The sequence below is a fragment of the Monomorium pharaonis genome, chromosome 2 (genome assembly GCF_013373865.1).
Source record: "Monomorium pharaonis isolate MP-MQ-018 chromosome 2, ASM1337386v2, whole genome shotgun sequence".
Lineage (NCBI taxonomy): Eukaryota > Metazoa > Arthropoda > Insecta > Hymenoptera > Formicidae > Monomorium > Monomorium pharaonis.
Window position 1 is genome coordinate 32,628,710 of NC_050468.1, and position 24,588 is coordinate 32,653,297.

The window sequence follows — 24,588 nt, forward strand, 5'->3', positions numbered from 1 at the left end:
GTCGCGGCTCGCAAATGCGAACGCGACAGCCAAACAAAAGTATTAACGGTATCATAGTATGACGCTTCTCATGGGTTGTCGCATCCGCATTTGCGACCTACGACCTGCGTTCTGTGTCCCGTGTAGAATTGTCTTAAAAATGATTTGGATTCGTACATAGACGACAGAGTTATTGAAATTTAAAAACTGGAGCTTTAGCTGCGAAGAAGAAACAAAACAATTTGATTTATAATGGTTTATGCATCGAAAATGTAATAATAATACAATCTATAGAACGTTTAAATTTTGGATACTTGAGATATATGACACATATTTTTAATCAAATATGAGATCCATTTATTCTAACTGCGCTTTCTTATACATTCGTACATTTTTTAGACTATAAATAAAATAAAATTTTTCGAAAGAAAAATTATTGATTTTACAACGTATGAGTTTAACATATTTATTCTTCAGTATTATACTATTAATTGCGACATTTGATTATTTTGTCAATACTTCCCAAAATTAATGTCAAATATATCTCGTCTCATTCTACGTTTTCTCGTGATGATCGTAGAATTGATCATATCAAAGAGAGATCGGAGTTTCTGTAATTGGTTCTCATATCGACGAAAAAACAGTTCTTATCGCGACGCGCTCGTTAACCGGAAACCATAGTATCTTCGGCTCTATAGCTGGCATACGGACGTTGTCGCTCTATTCTTTATCTGAGAAATGAAAGGATGCGCACGTTATATGGAGATGCGTGTACGGTATGGCCGTTTCCTTCGAATTTCTCTCTTTATTTCTCTTTTTGTTTCTCTCTCCCTTTCCCCTCCTCCTCTCCTCTCTCTCTCTCTCTCTCTCTCTCTCTCTCTCTCTCTCTCTCCCCCTTTTTCTTTCGGCTCGCCTCTAAAGGGAAAAAAATGGTGCGTATCTTATGGAAGGAAAAAAATTAAAGGGATTCCCAAAGTATATAGGTCTTGACCTATTAGTAATACTCCGATTTTTGATGAATTGTTTAAAAAAAGGTTTAGTCATAGTAAGGATCGAAGGATTCAATTTCAAAATAAACTATAATTTTCAATTTCTTGTGCTTGAAAATCATTCGCTTCAATATGACGTCAAAAATATCATCAAAAAAGGTGCTTTCTTTAAACCTTCATATATCTCAAATTTTAGAAAATAGAGATTTATAAAAATTATATTCAATAAAAAATTGGAAAAGTAAAAGTAATGTAAATAATCAACTTACTTCTTTCTCCCTCCCACTTTTTATATTCCCTGAAGCTAGATTGGTCGTAGATATGTGCTGTTTAAAAAAATAGGTTGCGATCCACATAAATTTTGGGAAACCCTGAAGCAGTATAGTCTGATATCGCTAATATTACCAGGATGAACAGAAGTTGCTTTCTTTAATTCTTCTACCAAAGTTTTGAACCGACTATATGATATTTTACTCCCCGTAGGCAATCGTGGGTTTTTTTACCTAAACAGAATTTTGCTCTCAAATTTCCAAGGTAAAGGAGAGTGAATCCTGGATGCTTTCCTAAAAAATTTTATTGGTAATATCAAAATTGCACTCGTGCCATATTGCCAATAGCATTGAGTGCTCCCACCAGTTAAATTGCGTTTTTTCCGCTTTTTCTTTACTTTTTTATTTATTGCTGTAAAATGAAAACTAAATTAAAGTCTTGCCTTTTCTGCCTAATATTTATTACACCTATGAATAACTATATAAATTGTTTCATTCTTTTTTTTAGGTATTAAAACAATTATATTTTTTGAACGCTTAAACGTGTTTGCATTTTTTTCTTTTTAAAGAAATTTAATCTAATTGCAAAATTTAGTCAAATTAACAACTTTTTTTTAGTATACATTTTAAAACAAATTTCAAATATTTTCTTTGGCACAAATTTGTGGTAAAATAAAGGCTTTAGATTGGGTTAAACAATTATTTAATAATATAAAAAAATAAAAAGTTACTCTGAATTTTTTAATAGATTTGTTGAAGGTCTAAAATATAAAGAAATTTATATTAGACAAAAATTGCTTACTGAATAAATAAAAATATTATTGTATATAAAATATTAACATGTAGGTTTTTAGCATTATATTTTTTAGTATTAATATATTATTTATTAATTAAAAAATTTTGACAATTAAAAATTAATTAAACCTAATGGCCAATATCTAGATCAATATGTATTTATTATATTTGTATTTCAAAATGCAGGACTGATTTTTTTCGAATATGCGAACAACAGCAGTTAAACGCAGAATATTAATTATGCGGTGAGAATGGAGAAGTAGCAGAAATAGCGTGTGATAAGGTTCGGTTATCTGCGTTTAATTCCCTTGACTTTTCACCGCTGCGTGGCAAGCGATACGTCCGTAAACTGTGCACAGGAATCGTTTATTCTAAACTCATTATGCATACACGCACGTCTCTACGAAATATCAAACTTAATCTTTTCTTTTCTCGGCAAAACAATAGAAATTATAGATTAGATAAGAATATATTCTTTTAGTATATTTTTGTCAGACAAAATAATATTCATTGGATGATTGGACATAATTGGATTTTACTCGGAGCGCGTGATATAAAAATATTTATCAATAAGTAATTTTTCAGGTAAGGTTTTCTTCACTCACAGCATTATTTTGTATTTATATTTAACCCTTTAAATCTCGGGAGATATATGCGCGAAAACATGTTTTTCTCGTGGTTTTTGTTTTTCCAAAAACTTCACTTGACTCTGAATCTGATCAAAAATTTGTTATACCGCAATTAATTAGAACGAATTGCTCTTTCTGAAAATGAAATAGGATATCTAAAATAGTAAATAAAGACTAAAAATAGAAATAAAAAAAGATAAATAATCTTCTGCCTTTTAAATAAAATAAATCAATGTAATTATTCTACATTAATGGCGACAAAATTTTTAGTTTACTATTAATCAATAAAAAGATACCGATTATTTCTTTTACATCCACTGACAAGATTATAAAGTTTTGAAACAAAGGAGCGTGTAGAAATAGCTTTGAAAAAAGAAATGGAACATTTGAAGTAAATTCTTTTCAGCTTTTATTTAAATTCCTAGACAACTTAAGCTTTTTTGAAAATATAAACAAATTTGTGTTTTGATGTTATATATCTTTTATTCTAATAATTATTTTTATCTTGTGAAATTCACATACATCTAGTCACAGTGATATTCATAATTATTTCCAAGGTAATTTTTACATAATTTTCAATGATTTTAAACTCAAAACTTCATTCTTGAAAGAATAGCGTTAAAAATATTCGATAAAAATGTTGATTTTTAACAGTAAACAATGTATTCTTGATATAAATTTAAATTAATACTTTTCCGTGAATTATTGTCTTTCTGAGAAAGGAGAGCAGATATACGTTTCATGTTGTGAGAGAATCATTGGGCGCATTCAAGCCGGACAAAGCAGCCAGTCTGCTCGCCGCAGTTGAACGTACTTGTCAGATTCACAGGTAAGAAACAATCACGTTCAATCACTCGGCAAACAGATTAAGCTGCTTTGTCGGCCTGAACGCGCCGAATGACTGTAAATGAAACAGGATGTAAATAAGATAATAAGACACTCATCTGTCAATAGGTGAGGACGTTAGGCTTTATCTCTTGTCATTAACGTACACTGTTATAATTTACATTTTCAATATGCGACGATGCCTTAAATCGCGCCCTTCCGAACGTCATGTCGTCGTCGTCGTCGCCGTCGATGACGATGGGAAAGGGTTTTCGAAGCGAAAGTTTCGTGTCGCGTCTATTTCTGAAGCCGAACATTACTTCTGGCGCGACATTATTACTTATTCCCCACGATAAAATATATTCACGGAATAGCGCGAGATTTACTCATCGCAGAAGCTCCTACCGTGCTCTCATCCCACGACCGAATTGCGGCTAATCAATCGCTTGGCGCGACCGAGTCACGAGTTCTTAGTCACGGGTTCTTCCAAATTCAGCGGTCGGAATCAATGTGGCGATTCCGTACCTCCCCTTCTTTCCCGCCCCTCTCTCCGTCAGCTCGCGCGCGGCTCCCACCGTGTGTCTGCCTCTTCTCTCATCTTCTCGAGCTTCACGTCCGCCCGCTCCTCGTCGTTACGTCGAAGGCAGTGAGAACGCGGCGACGTGGTAGCGGCACTGTCCGCTACTATTAATAGTGTGCAGCTGCCTGCGAATTACTGAATGAAAACGGAGAACCGTCACGGAACAATGTCCGAGAGAAAGAGAGAAAGAAAAGAGGAGAGAAGTGGGCCCCGCGCGCGCGAGAGCCCGCGCGTATATCGTTAAACAACAGGCGTCGTCGGGCAATGATCGTAATCGGAGCCGGACCCGCCGTCTCGCGAGCGGTGGTAGACACGCTACGAATTAATCCGGTGTCCTCCTCGCGCCGCGTGTAGCTTCTCGATTGTTTGCCGACGTATCCCTTCATGCTCATTTCCCCGACGGATATCGAATTCGATATAGAAGCCAATTCTCCTGCAGAATGTCATTATAAAACGTTTTCGTTATTTCTGTTATGTATTTCGGATCTTTTGCAAAGAAACGATGTTTACTCACGTTTGTTAATTTATTCGCGGAACAACTAGTCCGCGTTGCAACTTGAAACTTTACACTCTCCGAATTTCATAGAGTGAAGACATTTCCGCTACAATTTTTTTGTACGATTTTTCAGTCCGATGAAAGTTCAAGTTCACGCGCTATAAGAATGAAAGATAATCACTTTAATAAAAGTTAACGTTCACTCTCTTATAGAGGAAACTTATTGTGGAAAATCGAAACTCGAAAAGTTTTAGTCGCAGTATTTTCTATGAAATTTAGAGAGCATAAAATATTTTGAACATTTAAAGTACTTTTTCTATTAAAAAAAATAATAGTCTTTTTTGTCATTACATGACATTATTATGGAACCTAATAATATATTAGAAATCAATATATTATGATACGAATTATTTAATATTTAAATTTTATCTTATACTGCAATTTTTCAATCCTCATAATTTTGCTTCTCTCATTCATAAATAAAAAAATCATGCATAGACTTTGGGATTTGAGAAATTCTCAAATAAAACATATTTTACAAAAATAAGAGAGGATATAAATTCTAACCATTTTTAATTTCTTTTTTTATTAAATAAATATAAACTTATATACATATATATCATTTTTCTTCATATTTAACTTCTTGTAAAAGAAACAACGCGAAAATTGTGTTTTTTCAACATGACTATTATTTTTTTATATCAAACAGAAATTTTACAAAAAAGAAATTAGTATAAATACGTGTGTGGACGCATTTCGTATATAAATAAATAAATTTTTATATAAAATATTTTTTAGCGGGTAAATCAAATGTCTATTTTATAAAACTTTAGATTCTGCATTAATATTCTAAACTTGAATTTCGGTTTTCACTTTTTGAGATATTTCGGCCGACTATATACGTTGGACTGCACTGGCACGCAATCTCGCGCGATCGTTTTCTGCGTGCATACACGTCGATCCTACAATTGCGAAGCCATCGCTTCGGAGCAAGATGGCCTACGGAAGATCAACGAGACGCATTCGCTGCGCCGACAAGCGCGGACGGCTCAGGCAACGGCCGAACGAAAATGTATGACACTTACTCTTGCGTCTACATTTTTTTGTGTCGGTATGTTAAACGAGAGGCGTCGAAGCAGCGATCGCGCGATACAGAGTGTGTGGCAGTCGAGACGAGAACGAAGAGAGAGCAAATCGCCTTCTATTCGGCCAGTGCTGGCAATTAGAGCCAATAGCGTCTCCTCCTCTCTTTCTCCCGCCCTTATACTCTCTCCTCTCTCCTCCGCCTTTTCCCTCACGTCCTCCCTTTTCCTCGTCTTTGACTCGTCTCGTCTTTAATCACGCTGCTCTCGAGGTGTTGAATTTCTTGGTACGATGTTAATCTTCCCCGTTCTGTTAACGACGCCCGTCATCGTCGAGGGCGTTTTGATGAATAACACGGGCTGGTCGGTCGACTGGACGCGCGATTTAAGCGCGATGCGATCGATAACACGCTGCGCGGCAAGAAGCGATCACAGAAATTTCCCCGATGTATCATGACACTTATTGCAAGAGGCAAAGAAAGGACCCACCTAGAAATTACATCCGGTAGAAATTAGAATCGAATTGGATTTGACATTCGATTGTGCAAATCCGGCTACCCAAATTTGGCGATGTATAAGATAAAGGACTAACGTGTTTTAAAGACTTGAACCTGATCTGGTTCACCGTATCTGGTGCTAATTTTGTTTTTACGTGTGTAAAAGCACTTATCGGATTTGGTATGCCAGTATTTGAATCTGATCCGGCACAAACTAATTTCGAGATGCCAGACTAAATTACTGCCGGGAAGAAAAGAGAGAAAGCATCGGTAGTAACACGAACTTTTTCCGAAGCTGAAGTAATTTAGAACTCGGTCTCACAATTAAAATCCTACATTTAAAATCACATAATTAAAGGTTACATTAGATTTTTTAAGTTACATTAATTTTTTCAATTAGACTTTTTTACATCTTCTTGTTCATCTTTTTTTTTTTCTTTAAAATGAACATAAAAATAGGAAAGGTGAACTGAATTTTAACTACAAAGAATAGGTCTATTGTATCACTTGATATTTTTGATAGTGGTTTGTTAGTGGTTTTTTTTTTTTCTTTACTATATCTATTTTGAAAAATTTAATGACTAATAGGATATAGTATTTTCGAATCCTGCAATATTAAAACTTTCTTTTATCTTTAACTCTTTATCTTATCTCATAAGATTGGTACAAAAACATTGTTTTTCTCAAATAATTTCACAATTTCAGTTTCTAAAGAGTCTTAGGTCGATTGTTCCAACTTCTCGTAAAGTTATTTATTACGTAAACATGTGTCTATCTTCATCTTTTTTTTAATAAATAAAGGCAGATAATAGATATCTGTCAAGTAAATTTTCTTAATAAATTGGAATAATTAGTCATCGAACTATTAGCTCATAACTCTTATAAATTTACTAAAATTTAAAGCTACATATTATGATGGCTTAATGTTTACTGCATTGATTTCTAACAAACAAGTTCATTAAAGTTTTTTGTGTACCAACAGTTTAATCAACCTTATTAACATTAATATAGTGCAGCAAAATTAGAATCATGAAGTCGTAATTGCTGACTGAGTTTCGCACGAGTATTATTAGTATCTGGAATTGATAATAATAGTACTTGATATATCAGTATTACTGTTGACTGTTGATAATCAGTATCAACGATACATACACAAGTTACTACTAGTACCAGTTGATATTAATCTCAACAGACAGGGGTTAGTCGCAATCGTTCCCACCAGATTAACCAATATCGGCGTCGCGGTACCAGCAGCAATGCGATATACCGGTATCAATTAACGGTGCGTTATACCCTCGGTGTGTTCGTCGGGGTACCCGCGGATGCTACGGCACTGCCCTGATCTCCGGCACGTCGCGGTCCAGACGCGACGCGGAGATCACCGAGCGCGCTCGAAGCGCACCGAGCTGTTTTGGGAGGAGAAGCCAGAAGAAGCGGTAGGTGCGGCACGAAGTGGGGGGCATCTCTCTCTCTCTCTCTCTCTCTTTCTCCCTACCTCTCAACGCACGGTGTCGCGCGATGGAGGGGAGGGAATTCCCCTCTTTTCCCCGCCGCAGTGACCACTCTGTGTCCCTTTTTGTTGCCGCCCATTAGGCGCCACCGCAGCGTGATTCGCAACTGTGTTTCTTTATCTTCGCCGTATCCTACACGGCTATACGGACCTACGAACGATAGTACGCGCGTTCCTGCGTATTTCTTCTGCTTTCTTTCTTCTCGCTCGATCTCCATCGTCGTCATTGTCCGCCTATATTTCCTTTCCACTGCTCCGATTTCGAAGCTCCGTCTCTTTCTTCTTGTCCATTTTTTTTTTCCTTTTCGTTTTCCTTTCCCGCGAGACAGGACAATGAGTCGCGTGAATCAGCGCGATAGGTGTAACAACCTTCCCCGTGTGTTTTCACGTGGAGTTGAATCGCTCCGCGATGTTGTTTAAAGTTCTTCGACGATTGAAATGCACACGGTTTAAAGTCCTCTTAAAACTCTAAATACATTTGCACCGCGCATCATGTTTTACGCACACGCGCATAAGTATTGTCTCTGATATGATATGATGCCTTTTGTATTTAATGATACGAGGGACTTTGCCTTTCTACCTTTCCACTTTTTCCTTTCTTTATGTTGATCGATACTTTATGCCTAATATGTGTTTGTGGTCACAATTTTTCAGAATTTTTTTTTTTTTTTTTTTTTTCAACACAAAATACGGAAAAATACGACTGTGGTAATAACTGTAATAATATGGATTCACTGGTGAATTAGGTTTTTTTTTTTTAACAAATCTTTATTGTCCTTTTCTATTCTCATCTTTATTGCTCTGCTACGTCAATACTTTTAATATTTTTTCATATTTAAGAGCTCTAATAATTACTTTTTGAAAACATATTCAAATATTAAAACCATTGACGTAGGGCAATAAAGATGAAAATAAAAAAGAATAATAAAGATTTCTTTTAAAAGAAAAAACACAGACAAATGCCACAAAAAAAAACCGAAAGAAACGTTTAGTTATAATTTCCGAAAAAATTGTTAAAGAAGACTACCTCTCTAACACGTGTTTATACTTATTAGTTATCATCATCATGGTAAAGAGAAAAATAATAATTCACTGAACAAAACATTTGTTGTGCAGTTTTCACTCAAGTCTCTTCTTAAATAATTTCTCACATATTATTCAATAGATTTTTAGAAATATAAAATAGGTAGTTATGTTTCTTATGTGTTTTTATTTGAAATAGTAAATGTTTACCGGTAGTCACAAGACCCGTGTATCACATTTAGGTATATAGTAAGGGAAATTGGGGCTAGTGAATTATATATATATATAGGGATAGATAGGCTAACTGGATTTACATTAAAAACATTGGAAACCCGCATAAACGTATCTAAAGCACGTAGCAGGGACTGCCGCTCAGTCATCCGTGATATCTCGGCGTAAACCCGTTATTAAAAAGTTACTTAAAATAGAGTTATTTAGAATTTTACTTTTTTAAATAAAATTATACTTAAAAATATATAAATATGTTAAAATATATTACTTTTTATTTTAGAGTTTTTTTAGTTAATTTATCTTATGTCATGTATTATCCTGCCTCAATTCTGGAGCTACTTGTGCACGTATAATATGTTTAAGTTTTGCTCGAAAAGAGAGAGATAAACCAGTCGAACATTTCTACTTGTCCTTTTCTATTACTCCTTACTCCTCATTGCTTGCTATATATTTATTATCTTTATGATAAAGTCATTAGATAGCCAAAGAACTGCAATTAGAAAGAAAATGGTGTTGTTGGTAATGGCTATGTGTACATGTGTATTAGGAGTCAAGACTATTTAAGATTATAGATATATATATTATATGTATATAGATATATACATATACAAAGAAGAAATTTATATTATCACAGACGCGGCCACAGATATTCAGAGTATTGTTTTTCATTGCTTCATATTTTTTTATTTCTTCACTCGCTAAGAAAATTCATTTGTCTTCCTTCGGTCAATGATTACGATACCTCGTAGAGACTTTTATCGCTCCCCCGCGTTTTCTCAAGAGAACAGCTCGAGTTTCACAGTATCTTTCGACCTTTAGCCTCGCTCGGTTCCGGTCACCTATATACGGTGGGCATAAAGTTTGATAATTTGTCCGAAGTAAAGGTTGTCTAAAAAGGAAAGATTATATCGTATTGTACACCGAATTGTATCGTACCTCAGTTGGGCTCGAACTCCTTAAATTCTGACATTTTAAATGAACAAAAACCTGATCTTCTGAAGCAACTGCGCGCCATGTGGGCGCCACTTGTGCTCGCTTTTTGTTCTCTTTTTCTCTCAGCATTATAATGTTCCTTCAGGTTCCGTTTCTTTCTTTCTTTCCCATATCATCTCTGAAATCCTGTTGTATGTTTCTCGTAAACAAAATCACAGGTAAATAGACACCGAAATACATATCATTATTTGCATGGTTACGCACTTATAAAAGTTACATAGAAAATAAAATTTCTTAAAAATTTCTCATTTTGACCAATTTTTTCTTCGAATTGCACAAAGTACGGGGTTTTTTTACTCTTATAGCTGGAAACCACTATTTTACTTACTTTCAATTAAAAGTATAAATGACTGTTAATATTCGACAACCCGGGTATTTCAGATACAGAAGCGGTCATTCACGCTTCTTTCCTGTGCGTTTTATATAGAGTGTACGTAATATGTTCTATATGAAATGCAGGCGCATGTGAAAAGTAAGTGCGAAATATTAATGAGCGCAACTATCTTTGTGAGTATTATCTATTTTTTATTTAATTTTGCTGTAATGTCTATGTAACACCTACCCGGGTTAATATTTGTAAAATTAAATGATGGGACGGAACCGCGTACTTGAGTCTGCCCAGGTCTTAACATGCCTTGTCTAAAAAACGTCTTTTAGACATGCACTATATTCTTTAGACACGTTAGGACCTTGACAGGACGTCTAAGTTTTAAATTTTCTTTTTAAACGTATGTGCTGTCTGGGGTGTAAAGATAGTTGTATTCATATTAATAACTCTACATGGAAAAAAAATCAATTTTGATGAAGTATCTAAACTGCAAAAAGTTTTAACATTCCAGCAACCAATTTGAAAATTCAACATATTTATTTTGGCCTAACAAAATGATTTTTAAACTTGTAACTATAATTACATTTTTAGATACTTTAGAAAACTTTTCTTCTTTCCGTATAAAAAAATTAATTAAAACATAAGCGAAATTAATACATTCTTCACTTTAATAATTATAATACGTTTCATCAAAACTTAACCCTAGCTCGCCACTTTATTTTCATGTCTTTAATTCAGACTTTTATCTGTGCAATGGCTTGACTTTGTTGCCTTGTCATTTTCATTCTAACTAATATTTTTATTTTTGTGTAATATATACGATATGCCGAAGCCTAAATAAGATGTTTATAGTATTAGTAAAAAAAAGATTTGTATTTACACTGACATTTTATTACAAGAAAATTAGGAAAGGTAGAAAAGTGGTCTTGAAAAAAATTGCAAATATTTTTGCAAGTAACAGTGTATATTGGAACGCAGCCTTAGAAGAACTACAAGTTTTTTTTCGCTACCAGTGCATCAAAAATGGTTCTTTTCTCATGTGTCACTTCACATAAAAGAACATATTTCGACACACAGGTAACAAAAAATATTGTATGTGACATATGCGGATCGGTTATTGTCCGTCTGTGCGGTGGACATATTCCGCTCTTACGAGCAATTAGCCGATTCACCGCACTAGTTGCACATATATCTATTCTAGGTTTATAGAAAGCGCCAAAATATGCGAGAAATAAAAATTAGAAAACCAAAACGTGTTAAGCAGTCCTGGATCGGAAAGTGGTTAATTAATGTTAATCATGTACATCTTGTTGATGTAATGAAATCATTTTTCTCAGTCAGTAAATGCGTAAAAATCTGTGGACCGTAAAGGATTAAGTTAGATATACTTATGTTCTTATATGTTTTTACATGAAAATGTGCAGTAAGCTGGAGAATAAAATCATACTCGCAATTCGATTCAGCATGTTGCATACAAGAAGTAAAGTATTGAGAGAGAAGCTTCTCTCCTCATGAATAATATTCCATTAACAGCGAACTATAAATAATTAAACTCGAACCCTAACGGTCGATGATAAATCATTATTATTCATTGTTACAATTTTATCACGTGAGTAACCATGCGACAAAAGAATTAACACACACTGGATCAGTCACACAGATTTCCTGCATTCCCTTATCTCTGGCCAAGGTTTAGATTACGCTCCACATTACTCATTACGGCGAAGCGTGTGGCTATGAAAATAAGCGCGGTAGTCGAAAGCCAATATCTCGCATTATACGAGGACACTCGGAAGATAAACAGAAATCCGAACACCACACGCACGCTTTCACGATCGTAACAAATATTTGCCTCCTGACCCTGTGATATAGAAAGAGTGAGGGAGGGGGGGGGGGGGAGAGAGAAAGAGAGAGGAGTGCGCGTTATACCTAATGCAGCTTTATCTTCGCTCGTGTTCGGGCATAACCGGCTGGACTTATCCGATGAATATATGAAAAATATTCGAAATACTATCATTAAATTTTCTTTCTATGTAATATATATATGTATGCTATATATTAGTTTATTATATGTTACATATTATAAGTTATATAAAAGTAGATATATAGTTATATAAAAGTCTTAGATATTTTTAAAGCATTTTTTTTTAAATATATGAAATATATAATATAAGATTTATTACATATAATTTTCTATATTTACATGTCTTTTTGCATGTGTTTACAATAATAGATGTCTCTTTCGTAAATCTGTGATATTGCAATGATTTTTATGTATCGTTTTTGTTAATATTTATTGTGTTTTCTAAATTACATGGAAATTGTACTCGAAAAATGGGGAATTTATCGAATTGTTTAAGTTAGTGTTTTATCACGTGACTAAAAACGTTATTAATCGTCATCGTTTATATTAAAAATTGCAAAATTTTAATTAAACGTTTATTAATTTTCAAGTTGTTTAAGGATAAAAAATTATTTTTTATTTTAAATATAACATTTGCTATTATATTAAAAGTGTTTTCAACAATATTACTAACTAAGTCGTGTATTGTTGCTTTAAGAATAATTAATATTAAAAACAAAAAGTCTATTTAATAAAATTATTTAATGGTAAAACGTAATATTACGCTTTATTTTATTTTAGTAAATGAAATAAAATATACACGATTTATATTTTATTAAATAAAGTGTCCGAATTAAAACTTAGAATGATTTTATTAACAAAGACTTTTTGTTTCATCACATATCACTTTAAAGCCAAAACTTTAATCGGTTTTTCAGGAAAATCAAAACAGCTATATAATTTTTATTGCGCGCTACGCTCTGTGAGGCGCCATTCAAGCAAAATATTGAATACATAAAATATATCCCGGGAAACCTTTGTAACCATATAATACATGGTCATTCGCGAGTATCACTTTGTGCACTTCCCTTTTTAAAATCTTTGCGTTCTCTCTCTCTCTCTCTCTCTCTCTCTCTCTCTCTCTCTCTCTCTCTCTCCAAATCCCGAATATATCTTGTTTTTAGTGCAAAAGTTTTTGGAGATTTGAAGAAACACGAACAGATGTAAAAAAATATCAACGATTCTTCTTCTAGAGAGTGCTAACATATACCTATCGAGTTTATTTATTACCGAGTTTATCTGTAATGGCGTGCTATGAATCAACGTGTCACTACACACTTTAAGAAAATATGAAAAATTTATTTTAATTCAAAGAATTATTTACTCTAATGTAGAGTAAAACATTTATTCCAAAGAAGTGAAAGAACTACTTTGTAGGGATTAAACATTCACTCTTATGAAAAGTAAAGTGTCATTTCATGTCAAATAATAGTATCTTCACTTCATCAACTAAAGTAAAAATTAATTTAAAAATTAGAAATAGTATTGTTTTACTGTATCGCTTCATACAATAATTTTTTAAATTTAGAATTTAGTATCAAACAATCACATTAAACATGAAATTATATAAAAAGCCTCACGTTAAATATTTTTACATATAAGAATTGATTCGTAACTTATTATTAAAAAATGTGTGCTATAAAATAAATTGTGTGCCGTTTTCCCGTCATCAACAGAAATAGCGACGGGTCATCCTGTGTACAGATTTTTGTCGCGAGATGAGAACAATTTTAACTTTAACTGGAACTATGGCGGTTTCGTGTGGCACACGAGTTTCTGGCATTCTCGTTTTCGCTGTCTCTTTTTTTCCTTTTGCCGTCCTTTCGCGCGATGACGTCTCCTCCGAAAGAGAGATAAACTCGACAGTGCAAGATATCACACAGTGGTATGACTTTTTGCTATCAAAGGTAATGTTATAATGTTTCAAAAATTATTTCTGCGCTTGTTCCACTAAAATTCTAAAAAATTCGCATGCTGTTTATATAAAAATGTTGATTGGATCGCGAGTACAATATTATAAAAAAGAATTACTTTACAAGAAAAATTTGTTCCAAGTTAAATAAAAGGAAGAATTATCTATAAAAAGATCATAAAATACGTCTGGAATGGAACATTTTTCTTCTTCTATTTTTATTACTTATTAAAGCCATTTTAATTGTTGCTCATTATTATAATTTATTTTTTTACATTGAAATAATTAATTAATTGAATATTTCGGTTTTTGGATTAATATTTTTATTATTAATCTCAAAATTATTATTAAATCTGTATATAAATCAGATATTACGTAAGTGGAAAATCAAATGAATTTCGTTGGACCATCAAAGTAAGTCAAACTTTCTGCAGCATTGCTCATCACGCTTGAACATCCTTCTTAATTATATTTACGATCCAAAATTATTTTTACATCTGTATCCAGTTAGATTTTTAGATGGTTCGGCAAAACCGTTTTTTTTTTTTTTGCCGACCCACGTGTCTACACGATGGAATACGTTTTCCCATTGCCATTGAAACTCAGCAACGTTTTATTGTTCTCGAAACTCATGAACTTAGTGAAGATACAATAGGGCAGGTCCGTCGTGGTACATGAAAGGTGGACAGATTGTACGTACGGCCGAATCTACAGAAGATCGAGGTAGTCTATACCCATGGGTTACTGACGCAACGCCATATGGATAATAGCCTGAGGGCTCACCTCCAATTTCTAGTACCGTGGTACTGGTGTACGGGCCGCATTCAAGGTATCGACAAGGTATATACGCATGAATACGCCACGCCACGCACCCATGGTGCTTCCCAGCTACACCCCCTTCGCCTCCCTTAGCGAAAACGATTCTGCAAAACCGGGCTGGCAGGAGATCGCGTATACGTGAGTCATCGATATATTCGCCGCTGAACGCCCCGTGTGAACGTTGTTCCCACGACGTACACTCCGCGGAGGGAATGGTATCCTTTCCCGTGTATATACGCGACCATCGGCCTCGTATCGTTGACATGCCAATGGGGCGTCGCACAGTTTTAAGTAGATATAGCGAAATAAGTATTTCTGAAAGTACGTAACTATTGACGCGACGTTACAAGCATACTAATAAGTCTCCTGGCAGAAGAGGGCATCTGTATGCGAGGATGGATACGAGAGGGGAAAATCAGATCAGATATACGCTTACGTTTTGCGAAATTGAAAGATTGACGTGCCACTGTGGAATTATGCAACGTCAGCGCGGGAAGACCAAATGCAGTTTGAACTAATTGAAAAGTATCGCGCGCGTATGTACGAACTGCTGCTGGCCGTAAATCTGTCGCGCGCGAATTGTGGACGTAGGGCGTGTTTTATCGCGAGCGACAGGCGTCGCGGGATAGGTCTTTCGTTAATACGTGACGAATCGCGGCCACGCGTATCACGATAAATTTCGATTTCGCCGACACGCGGCGACTGCACCGGTGGCTTGGCTCTTTGTTCGAGAAAAACGATCGCGACGAATTTGTCACAGCGAATATTGTAAACAGAAGTCGCGCGCGCGCGCGCGCGATTGGATTTTCTGCTTCGCGAGTTGTCATCAAATCGATCGGTTTACAACCAAGTATTTTCTTTTTAAGTATTTTGTAAAGTTTAAAGTAAATCACAAAAGTAAATTGTACCACGAAGGTATAACGTCAAAAGTAAATTTATTTCATGAATTTTGTTTTATATTTACGCGAATAAAAAGTAACGCACGGTTATGGGGCGTCGCAAAAAAGTTTAATTAATTTTGAAATATCCTGTGTGGATCGGTGTAGATTTTAATTTCAACCGCATTCAGAGCGCACGCAGCTAAATCGATTAGCATATCGCTTTAATCGAATTAATTATGGCGCCAGATCAGCATCAGATAATTATACAGTGCTGGTGGATTTTCGTTTTGGCGTATTAATGGAGATCGGCGTAATTGCGTCGGGTCGTTTTGACGAGGCCTCTTTGAGTCAGCGGGCGTACCGCAAATTCTGCGATGTGCGTCAGCGTCCTTTCTTCTGCTTCCAATCAACGATTTATCGTGCCACGAGGGTACCTCTCGGTGCGCGAGTCGCCTGACATATTCCAGATAACGAACATCATTGCACGCGTATGTTGTTGCGCGAGGTAGATACAATAAAAGTGAATAAGAAATTCGTGATTTCAAGTTTCACTTTAAACATAAACATACATCCACAAAATGGTCTTTTTCATTATAAATATAATTATATTTTATTATCGGAGATACAAAATTATTACAAAATATATATGTATATCTTTTATCTATATTTTTGTTTCTTTATGACAGTCTAATAATTGTTAGACTATGTTAGATTACTGTTAATTTTTAGCCATTATGCAAGTGCGGGTGTAAAGTTGTTTAAAAGAATTTTATTACAGAACTGTATGATAATCTTGCTTATTGTCTTTAACAATGCGTGCGGTTATCTTCAATAAACTGCCGCGCACTTAATAATGTCTTGGGTAATTAGTCATTTATAAATAGCGGACGGTCGTTAATCTCAAAACACCCACACAGGCAGGTACCCCTGGCGGTATACGAGATGGAATTTAAAGGGATTCAGCGGTTATGCATTCTGGGAAGGTGTGCACTGCGAAATGCAGCCGCGGTGGATATTGGATGCGGATGATGGGGTAGCCGCTGCCGTTCCGCGCGCGGGAAAATGGGCGGCTATGGGGTAGCAAAGCTAAGCCAGTAATGCAATAACTTGAATAGAGGGGCACGCAGGCGGAAAGAACATAACCTACCCCTCCGCGAGCGTCCCTTTTCCCATCTCTTCTGTCTGCCTGTCTCTTTTTCTCCCATTCTCTTACTCGCTCCTTCTCCGTTCCTCGTTTTGAGGTACATGGGGTACATACGAATCTACGCACGTATAACTACTCGCACGGTGCACGGAACGTGGCACGAGGGTGGTTGCAGGGTTCTTCACCCCCTGACTAGGAAGGTACCCCACGTACAGTCGGTCACGTTAAAAGGCTTTTAGTACTCACTCGTTCGCCGTTATTGAATCTCCAGCCGCTCGTACGAGGGCCGAGTAATAACTGGGCGAATCGTACGTTCGCCAGGTGCATCTTTGCGTTATCATTTTAGTTCGTGCAGAACGTGAAGGAGTCGATATCAGATCCTTTATGAAAAATTTGAATCTCTCACAAAAAGATTGAAAATCGATGTTACATCGATAAGTTCAATTTTATATGTCATAAAAAGAAATATATCTGCCAATTGTGACATATCTTTAATAATGAACATAAAATATTTGTAAGCTTACAACATTAAAACATAAAACTGATATTGATTCTCATTTTATGTATATGAAATATCCCGGATTATATTATTATATTATTAAAGCACAATTTCCAAATCCTTTGTATCACTTTGTTATCAATATTAAGTATTTTTTTATAATTCTTAAAATTCTCTTAATGTGAAAATCTATTAACAATTACTTATTAATTAGAAAGTATTACCGTTTAAAAGAATAATTTTATTTATCTCTGTTTTAATTAATTTAATTTTACGTATATAATCAAAATTGAGTCATAGTGCAACATTGAGAAAAAAGTATTTGGTATTTGTGACTAAAATTGCATGATCAAACAATTATGATTAAGAGTCCATTTTTATTATAATATTACTTCTATATATCACTGCTATATTAATAATAATAATAATAATAATAATAACAACATTGTGTTTAGCAGTTTTTACTTAATAAATACAATCAATAACTACAGTGAATAAACTATTTTTTAATATTAGTTTATTATTTATTAGTAATAATAGCTAATAACTGTAATTTGAATGATTAAAAATATAATAATATACCATATATTTGGATGATTATAAATCTATAACTGACATTGAAAATGAATTATACTTATAGTTAAATTAATATAATTGTTACCATTTTTTTCTCTCAGTGTATATTATAGTGTTCACTTGCGCGAACCACTATATGCCGTATCTCTTAGTGGATCTGTAAATTATGTTGAAATTAATCTTTCGAAAGCGATAAGTGTATAAGCTAACGATAAAAATTGCCACCGCAAGTTGCAGTTGTCAGGAAACTTTATCGCTCGCCGCAGTCGTACGTACGTTTTATTTCGGTATTACAAAGACTCCCTAATGAAACTTAGAATTAGTGACGCGATTGACTGTACCTGTACCGCAGGAGGGTGATCCCGAGAGTTAAACTCCGCGATTCGAGAACGCGGAGGGGGTGAGGCGGGAGTGGTCGATGCTCTCCCGGTCAAATACAGGGGAAAAAGACAGGGCGAGCGAGTGAATGAATGGCTTCCAATCTGTTCCATCCCTTTGTTGAAGCGGCTCGTGCCGCGTGTGCAAATCTACCCCTGCTCGCCCCCTCTGCCCGCTTCCCCCCTGATTCCCTGGTCTCCCTTACGGATCCTACCGTCGTCGGTGCACACGCCTCACACCTGAGCACAATGGACCGTCGATTTCATTCTCCCCTAGTCTTACCTTCTCGTGTTTAAATACTGACATGTCTGTACGTCTGCACGTATTTCGTCTCAACGATTTTCCCTCTGTTTTCCCTCTCTGCGAGAACTCTGTCACGTGTATCTCGTTGGATATTGAGATACTAAAGTCGTCAAGTGGAAACTGAGAGTAAATTTCACGGAAATACGTAGAATGCTGTAATAATATAGTCATCAAGGATTAGTTTAAATAACGTTAGCATAACTTTAACTTATACTACTAATTTCTATAGTCTTCTTGTATAATTGAAAACAATACGCTTAAATTTTGAAATAAAATAGACAAAGTTTGTGATTTAATGTCATTTAAATGTTTATTAGTATGTCCATCAAATAAAAATTAGACATACATAAATATATATGAAGTATTTAAATATCTATTAAATATACTAAATAAATTTATCGAAAATAGATATATTCTGTTTCAAAATATTTTTATTTTTTGTAATTATAAAATATTTAACGATTTAATTATTAATTTTATTTTATAATTTATATGTGTATATATATCTACATAGTACTAATATTAACTTAACAATTATAATATTTTTAACACTTGTTTTAAACAATTTTAATTGTTATTGTTTGTTTTTTGATCCTTTTCTTTATTTTAAAAGATTAATAAGAAAGAATCGAAGAATATGCTTTTATAAAAATAAATCTTTTAAATCATTAACCCATATGAAAAATAATGATCTAATTACGCTGTCCGCGTTACAGGCAGAATCAAATAGGAGAGTCTGCAGAGAGGATGTTGCGGCCAACAAGGAAAATAAAACAGCGACTTTATCGCTATCAACGTGTGCAGAAGCGAGCAAAGGTGAGGGCACTCACGTAAATCGTAAATAAAGATTATACTGCGCATATTCATATGCATAGAACAGATATCGAGACTCTTTTTCTCTCTACAGTATTAATTTCTTTTTCTATGAAAAAATGTCTTTTTATCTACAATTCTACGAATTGTATTCGATAGCAACATAGATTGAGCAATACAAGTGATTGAGAGAAAGAGAGAGAGAGAGAGAGAGAGAGAGAGAGAGAGAGAGAGAGAGAAAAATTGTAGTAGAAGATCAATAAAAATAAAATTAAATATATATAAGATTCTACGCGTAATTAAAGATTTCTCAATGAAATGCGATTTAAGCCACTTTTCTAAAACTTACGAAAATAGATTCGAGTTTAACTTTCGCAACTCTAAAGAAATTAATTCTCTCAAGTTTATTCGAAAATAAATTAAATTCTAAATTGTTACATTGAACTATCTTAATTATTTTTTATCGCGAATTTGAAATTGTTTTTTTGTTTCTAATTATTCTATAGATTATTTCTTATATGATATTTTATTACGTTTAACATATTCTTCTACTTCATTTTATTACATTTACGAATTATTCTATTATTACACTTTTATTATTAAAACATTACTATAATTAATATATTTTTTCAATAATTATATTTTAAATTTACGTTTATAAATTCTTTCCTCTTTCTTCCGGTCTTTAATACAGAGAGGTTTTTTATGCCATTTTTCTTTTCACGGCTAAGCTTCATATAGTTCTTTGTTTATATCATCGAATATTTTGCAAGACTATTTTCATACGAATTACTACAGCGGCTTTCCAGTCCATCCACCATAATCGTAGATTTATCGTCAATCTTAATTTTGGTTTGGTCATCTCTACATGATAAATTTCGATACATGTGGGTCCACGTGTACCTGATCAAAGGCTATTTAGCTCGGTGTCTGTGTATACCTTAATAGCTCGTAGGTGCGCACGAATGATGATCGTTAACGAACATGCGGGCACCGCGGTGGGAATTCCACTCAATTTAAGTATAATTGTTTAATTGAGGATCCTCGCCGAGGCGCTCACCGCATGAATTGGTCGTTTACGATTCCGTTCTCTCGTCGCATATTTTCGAGAGTCTCACCACGTAACACAGAAACTTCGATTAAAATTTTATTTTGTATATACCATACATCATTTTCACTTGCTTCTTTTATTTTTTATTATAATAATTATGTTGTTGATATTAATACTATATGGCTTTGCTATTTTCATAAAAATTTTTACTACAAATTAAATATAATAAAAAGTTTGTATATAATATAGGCACTCAAATTTGTCGAGAAGATTCTGCAAAGTTTATTACAAACTTTATCAGTAGAAAAATAATAGATTTAATAAAGATTTAACATACGCAATACTGGAGAATATGGACCAAAAAAAATATATAAAGTAAAATAAAATGTAATAACAGTTTAATAACAGAAATTAAAGCAGACTTTGACATACTTTTATATGTATAATTTCATATAGACTGATGGCAGAGATAAAGTTGAATTTACATTTGACAGATTCTGTTTGATTTCTATTACCAATTTGCTTATAATTTCTAATCGAATTTATTCTAATAATTTTTACTCGAATTCAAACAATCTTATTTTCATTATTATCAACGTAGAAGATTAATTCTTACATTTTCACAGGAATGAGAAATAACACGTTATAAATACCGAGAGTCAGTTCCTTTTATTTGTTTTTTAATGAAAGAATTAGGCCATTAATAATGGGATAACTTTGTTTTCAAATAGTATTTCTTAAACAAAAGTCAAAAATAAAACTTTAAAAACATAAATGTAACCTTATATAAACTTTTTCAGACAATAGAGCAATTTTTACAATATAATACTGTTTTATATTTTAATCTCTTATTCCTTATAATAATCCTCCAAAAATTCAAAAAAAATTGGACCTTAACTGATAGGACAACTGATAACAATCAGTATATTGAAATAGTTTTACCAGCTACTAGTGAAAAACCGGTCAATTAAAATTGACCTTCGAGAGTATTACTATAATATTAATTGATTATAATTAACTATCATATCATTAAGTATCAAACTGAATATCAATTGAGGATTACTTATTGTTATTGATATTTATATTTAATCAACATCATTATCAATTATTGATGCAACTAATTAGTTCTTTTTTCAAAGGATGTTTTTACAACATAACAAACAATAAACATCTGAGAAATTCGAATAGTAGAGTATATTTTTCTTTCCTTTTTGTTTAACATGAGTACAAATATTTACAAGTTAGTGTATATAAGAATTCCTAGAAGCTGGTCATATCAATGTAAAACATTTTTTTTGTCAATTATATAAATACCTTATGCTCTAAGACGCAAATGTAGACGCACGATTCTATGTGATTCTATAAGAAAGTTAAATAAAATTAGACTTGTATTTAATAGATTTTAAATAGAAAAAATCAGGAAACTGTGTGAACTATATACGTATATCGACTTTTGTTTCTTTAATTATCTAAGTAGGTCATGTTTTTCAGTATTAATACAGTGCAATGTTTATTATTACTTTAAAAGTCTATGTCAATATTGATAACCTTTCTCTAATGATTTAGTAATAATATTACAATTTTCAACAGTACTCATAATAATAATCATAATAACAATAAAAGGAAAGAAGAAATAAATAAATTGTCCATGTATAATCATATATATTTATGATTTGTAAAATATATATAATTATATGTGAGCATTTTTTTCATTTTTTATACTTAATTTTTGTAAAAGAAGCGATGCAAAAATTATATTTTTAATTAGATTTTGTCTTATCAGTATGACTATTATTTTTTTATATCAAACAAAAATTTTACAAAAAAATAAATTTGTATAAATAAATATGAACATGTGTTAAATGTTATATGAAAAATTTTTTACCAAGCTGCCAAATATGTTTTCATACATGGTGTTATACCAAAAAAAAAAACAATATTTAGAATAGGAATAAGCGCATAAACAAAGTATATTTTTAACTATTTATGGATTAAAGATCCGTGATTAATAAATCCATATCGATGTCTCTCTCTGCAAATTCTAAAGTTACAATATACGTATAACAAACGCGTCGTCCGGCATGCATTGATATTACAAATTGCCACAGTTTTATAAAATGGCTGGCAGATATCATCCGCATCTGAAAGTATAAGAATCACAGAGAGAAGAGATACGCGAGGAAGAGATCACGATAAGATGGGGACGACGCCACGAGCGGTCGAATCCGCCGCCCGCGACCGCGTGGAAACGATATAATATATATCTCACGACGGACGAGAGAGAGAGAGAGAGATCGTTGCCACGATCTCCTCTACTGGAAGGATATAGCAGCGACGGGGGTGAAAATCGTGCCACGTGGCCCGCGGGTACTCCAGGAAGAACAAGGGGGAGAACTCGGACTAGCATTACTGGCCCCGGCCATGGCGAACGTGAGTTACCTTTACTGCATTTGCTATTCTGCCATTGTGCACGGTTACGATACGGGACCGTGCAGGGGAAGCTGCTGCGAGAGAGATCGCGTGAGTCATACTGAGGCGAGCGAAGCTCCATTGGCATTGGCGTAGAACGTCTTCCCTGGACAAGGGCGTCTTGTCTTTCATGGCGCATCACGGCTATTTTACACGCCTTCTTATCATCAAATCGAAATTTCCCCGAAACCGTTCTCAACGTTCTTCAGCAGAGCGAAACCTTATTGCCATCCTGAAGCTATTTCGCTAATTACAACGATATTAGTCAATCTGGTGTATTTGATTGCTCTTAATAACTTTCGTTTTTTTTTTTTTTTTTTTTTTTATTATTATTAAGGCAATCGTTGTTTTATTATTTACGCGAATTTCTCTCGTGTAGCGGTAACAATCTAATTATTTAAGAATGGAAAACTACAAACAATATATTAAAAAATGATATATATGGAATTGCTTCGTCACGATTAGTGCACGTATCGCAGAAAAAAATGATGCCTTCTGTAGTAGCATGTTTTCACAAAGATAACGCCGCTGATTGATCACCGAGACAGAAAAGACGCGCTATTTGCTTTGGCTCACCGAGTACGCAGTTATTGATAAACGAGGTATAGTAATTCGAGTGACGAATGTATAATGAAAACGGTAAGAAAAATGCAAACTTAAAAAGACATTGTTTCAAGAAACATTTCAAGAAAGTAAAATATAATTTAAATCTCTCCTTTATCCATATATGTTATAACTGTATGACCTAAAATGTATGGATCTTTTATTGAATAAAAATTCTTGAAATTTAGTTGGAAAATGGGAGAATTCACTTTTAATGTTTCCATCATGTTTCCGTTGAAAATTTATATATTCATTCTGCAATAGTTTTAATGAAAGTAATATTTCTTCACTATATAAAGCAAAGCTTTTACAAAAAGAGGAGTAATAGCGAAATGTCAAAGTAAATTTGGGTGAAATTATTCCGGCAAGAGAATATGAGAAAACTAACTGAACTGAATATTCAGGGAATTCGAGAAAGTAGTTCAGGAGGTCAATCGATCAGTTCTAGATTAGTCTGAAAAATTGTAGAGAATCTTTTTAAATGGTCGGAGTTATAGCAAACACGAAATCGTCGTTGAAGAGAAAAGAATTTGTCGCCGACACGTGGAATACCTACGTCACTGCGCTCGGTCAATGCATCAATCCGGCCTGCATCTGTATGTATTTACGCTTGCCGGAGAGGAGGGTAAGGGGGGAAGGGATGGACAAGGGGAAACCCCTATGTGACATCATCCCCCACGCGAGCGAGCGCCCGCTTCGTTTCGCTGGCTGACTTCTGTCGCCTAACTCCAAAACACCCCTGGACCCTGCCACCTCCCTTTACCTTTAATCTTTATCAATCCATCCAGCCGAGTCGCCGAATCGAACGCACGAGCATGCACGAGACGGGACGCACGGGACGCGAACGCCACCGCGCATTATTCACGGCCGATAGCGCCTTCATCCCCCGAATCCATCTACCTCTTTCACCGAGTTTCACCCTCTATCCGTCCTCCATCCTGTTTCACTCGCGTGCCCTTCGTAGCCTCGTACCCTAAACACTACGTCCTTCAGCGAACTGAGCCGAATCAT

The 24,588-nt window shown here is 34.3% G+C and overlaps 2 long non-coding RNA genes across 5 annotated transcripts in view; one reads left to right on the top strand and one right to left on the bottom strand.

Moving 5' to 3' along the window:
• LOC118644608 overlaps window positions 1–24,387 on the top strand; it is a 41,779-nt gene extending 17,392 nt beyond the window's left edge. Inside the window, exons 1-3 of one of the 4 annotated variants that reach the window (XR_004962384.1) lie at window positions 18,700–18,832; window positions 19,358–19,457; window positions 22,634–24,387. This is a non-coding gene — a long non-coding RNA (uncharacterized LOC118644608). Of the gene's footprint in view, window positions 1–18,699; window positions 18,833–19,260; window positions 19,458–22,613 lie in introns of those variants that run through there. The other 3 variants (XR_004962383.1, XR_004962385.1, XR_004962382.1) reach the window with 3 other exon arrangements.
• LOC114255030 lies at window positions 5,229–12,256 on the bottom strand. The gene is made up of 2 exons (XR_004962386.1): window positions 7,294–12,256; window positions 5,229–6,133 (listed from the first exon to the last, which is right to left on the bottom strand). It is a non-coding gene; the product is annotated as an uncharacterized LOC114255030 (long non-coding RNA).
• Window positions 24,388–24,588: the final 201 nt, after the last annotated feature.